The sequence below is a fragment of the Ursus maritimus genome, unplaced genomic scaffold (genome assembly GCF_017311325.1).
Source record: "Ursus maritimus isolate PB19 unplaced genomic scaffold, ASM1731132v1 scaffold_1, whole genome shotgun sequence".
Classification (NCBI taxonomy): Eukaryota; Metazoa; Chordata; class Mammalia; order Carnivora; family Ursidae; genus Ursus; species Ursus maritimus.
Window position 1 is genome coordinate 103,916,033 of NW_024423343.1, and position 4,166 is coordinate 103,920,198.

The window sequence follows — 4,166 nt, forward strand, 5'->3', positions numbered from 1 at the left end:
TCTACAAGGTGGTATCCAAAGGTGGTTTTGATTTGAATTTCCCTGATGGCTAATGATTTTGAACATTTTTTCATGTGTCTGTTAGCCATTTGTATGTCTTGAGTTTCTGTCATGATGAAATATTAGCAGATTTGCTATAGTGTACCATAAACAAACAAACAAAAATTGGAACACCCATTTTCAGACATTAGATGATAAGCAGTGCAGGACTAATCCTTGAGTGAAGAAAATACTCAGGTTGGCAACATATTAATTCAAGCTGTCCACCTGGGGGCAATTTCCGGACAATGTTTAAGAGAAATTGAGCCTAAGAGAAACATGGAAGCTTGGGTGACACAATTGGTTAAGCACTGGACTCTTGGTTTTGGCTCAGGTCTTGATCTCAGGATCCTGAGATCCAGCCCTGAATCAGGCTCTGTGCTCAGCCTGGAGTCTACTGAGATTGTCTTTCCCTTTCCCCCTCCTTCTCATGGTCTCTCTTTCTCTCCCAGATAAATAAAAATTTAAAAAAAGAATAAGAACATGGAATCTTGGTGAGATTAATGGGCAGACATCAGTTTGGAGCTATAGGCATAAAAGAAATTTGAGGGTCAGAGCACTGAGTAGGAGGGAGATGCACATAGGACGAGTCCTGGAGGTCTGTGTGTAGGTTCCTCACAGTTCCTTGGTCAAGGGCTCAGTGAAAATTTTACTGTACAAGATTCTACTAACCTAGGCAAACTGTAGCTTCTAATGATTTGAGAGCAAAATGGAGATCACCAACATCTGCCTGCTCATAGATGGGATTTAAGCCAAGCCAAGGTAAAGACACATTCAAATGCATTTCCAGCATCAGTTGAACATCAAGAAAGATAAAGCAAGGACGCCTTGGTGGTTCAGTAGGTTAAGAGTTCAACTCTTGATTTCAACTCAGGTCATGATTTCAGAGTCATGAGATCAGACTTTCCCATCAGGCTCTGCACTTTGTGGGGAGTCTGCTAGAGATTCTCTATCTCTCTCCAGTCCCTCTACCCCTCCTCTCATTCACATACTTTCTCTCTCTTGTTCTGTCCCTAAAAACAAACAAACAAACAAACAAACAAACAAATATAAATCTTAAAAAAAAAGAAATGTAAAAAGGCATAACCTACAGGAGGTATTATGCTCTAGGAATAAAGGAAAAGCTGAAATTGTCCAGACCTAACAAAGAAAATAATAAAACCTTTGTGGTCAAAATAATCTACCAATTATTTATTTCCTATCAGAACAAACTACAACAAAATGTGTGTGTGTGTGTGTGTGTGTATATATGTGTATATATACACATATATACATAATACTCAATTTTTATACCACACTGAGAAATTCATGTAACTATAATTAAAACACATGACTAAAATAGAGCAAGGTTTGGAAAAATAATAAAGGAAATCGTGCTGTTGTCACATTCTTATATTTAAAGACAGAGGCAGTTGTTGGTAGAATTATAAAATGGCTCCCAATAATCCCCATCTCCTAGTACTCATTCACTTGTATAATCTCACTCCCTGAATGTGAACTGGACCTAGTGACCTATTTCTAATGAATAAGATATTGCAAAATCTAATCATTTTCAAGATTATGTCATAAATGATAGTAACTTCATCTTTCTCTCTCCTTCTCTATCTCTCTTTCTCTGTTTCTTCTTCTCTTTTCTCTACTGCGTCTTCTTGACTTGCCCCCTTGAAAGAACAAACTATCACATTTGAGACGTTTACTTGGCAAAAGCTAAAGGAATTAGAAAGAGATTTTTGGCCAAGATGAATGAGGAAGGAGGTTCAAGACCCTGCAAGGATCTGAAACCAACCCACAACCATATGAGCAAGTTTGCAAGTGGATCCTTCCCCCATTTGGCCTCGATGATACAAGCAGGAAGGATCCCAGGACACAGAGGGGGTTCCTGCAGGACCAGCTAAGAGGGTCCTTGGCTTCACACAGGACAGAAATCAAACACAAGCTGAAGAATGTGAAAGCAGAGTTTATTAAATAGCATAAGTGACAGGTAGAGAATAGCAGAAGGAGTGTCTGGAAAACTCAGAACGGAAAGGAAAATGACTCTCGTCATTGCTTGGGTTTACAGGTTTATATTGGAAAGGGGTCTAGAGTGCACGTTCCTTTAGGAATCCAGGGTAGAATTCAATAAAAGGCAGGTGACAGGTGAATAGTAGGTGTTATTCCATAAATCACTGAAGGTAGTGATGCCAGTGTCATTAGAGGTTTGCTCAAAGCTAACATCCAGGAATGTGTCTGGGAGCTGGCTCTTCTTAGATGTTATCTGGTGTTTAGGTCCTAGGACAAAACTCAGAGAATGATTCACTTTCTTGCTTCCCCCTTGAAGGGAATATAGCTTCTTTGGCTTATTCGGAGGCAAAATATAGAATATGAGTAAATGGGACCTAGTGGAAAAAGAACAGGCAGGGAGCCTTTCTAAAAATGGACCCCCTTCAGCTTCCCTACGTCACGGAGATGACTCTGGCGCCCAATGACATCTTCATAAATCTTCATGGGAGACTGTGAAGCAATGGAACAATCCAAGATATGCCCAGTTCCCTTACCCACAAAAACTGTAAAATAATAAAAATGTATTATTTTAAAATGCTAAGTTTTGGAGAAATATGTTATGCCAAAGTAAATAACTAATACAGGTATACAGTATTCATTTTAAATAGACTATAATTAAGGTTGCCCCTTATAATTAAGACTGTTTCTTGTAAACATTTGAACGAGCACTTTAAAATAAAACCTATACAAACAAGTATGGAAAATAAAATGAAATATTAAATGGAAAGGAATACTAAAACTATTCAAGTAACCAAAGGATGGAAGGAGCAAAAAGAAAACAGGGATGAATTGGTAACAGCCTTGTCAAGAGGCGGGGCACCTTGGCTTTGTCTGCTCTGCTGCAGCCCCACCAGGTGCTGAGACTTGCAGCAGCCAGGAGCTTAGCCTCTGCCCTGGGGCCTCTCCAGGCTGGAGACCCACATCTGCAGTGCCAGCCCTGCCCTAGAAACACTTCCAGCCCAGCGCCTGGACTGGGGAGTTGCTGCCGTTTGGCATGAATAGTAATCAATTAGGGATCATTTATCAGACTGGAGTTAGAAGTGAGAATTCAGAAAGGTAAGGTCAGACTTGTTACTGCTTTTGAGCACCCCAGAAAGGGATAAGGGATTTATGAGGGGTGAAAAAGAAGAGCTTGGTAAAAGTAATAATAATAGTAATAATAATGATGATGATGATGATAATGATGATGAAAAAAGTCCATCATGAAGCCACCTTCTTCTACCGAATGGAAAGGCCACTCTGATGAGAAGTCCAAGGATTTCTCTAAAGATAAACAGAGAACCAAGGAGTCTAGCAAGAATGGTCACAGGAAGGATAAAAGAAAGAGGCACAGCTCTTCCTGTGGCAGCTGTACCAGGTCTCCTCCAGCCTGCCTGCAGCTCTGGCTCCAGCAGTGGCTCTAGCTCTTCCTCCCTGGGCGCTGGGTGAGTCCAACACATCCTGAAACTCTTCCAGTTCTCCCAGTATTTCTCTTGGTGTAGAGGTGACACAGAAGCATTTTACATTACCAAAAGGAAGGAAAAGGTGGAACCTTTCCTCTAACCACACCAAAGTGCCCATTGGGAGACTCACCAGGAGTGTGATGAAGGATCACATCATGGGGGTATTCTCTACCTATAGGAAAATGATTGGCATTGTTGTAGAAAAAGATGCACCCCCATCTATGCAACAGCTATAAATACAGGGAGTTTGAGAATCCAGATGAAGCCAGCGAGGCACAGAAGCTCCTGGATGCAAGACAAGTCCATGGCCAAGAGATTACTGCCACCACTGTGTCTAGTTCCCTGGCCTAGTCCACCCCCAAGGCAATTCAGCCTTCCCAGGAGAATGCTGCCACCACCTCCCCTGTGGCGCCAGTTCCCCCCATGGAAAAGGATCAGGTTGTGACCCTGCCATGCAGATCTCATATGCACCCGAGACCTTGTCCCGACACCAGCACTGTAGCCACAGGAGTAGCTCAATCTCTCCCTTTACGCAGGGCCACTGAGGCTTTGCCCCTTGTAACTTATATCCCATCCAGCTCAGTTTTGTTCCTTTCCTAAGGATCCACTCATGGCTGAGCTTCTGCTTCAGAAGTGGGGATATTT

At 41.9% G+C, this 4,166-nt stretch overlaps 1 pseudogene; it reads left to right on the forward strand.

The window, feature by feature from the left end:
- The first annotated feature begins 3,281 nt into the window (after positions 1-3,281).
- On the forward strand, positions 3,282-3,966 carry LOC121104295 (annotated as a pseudogene).
- The last annotated feature ends 200 nt before the right edge of the window (positions 3,967-4,166 follow it).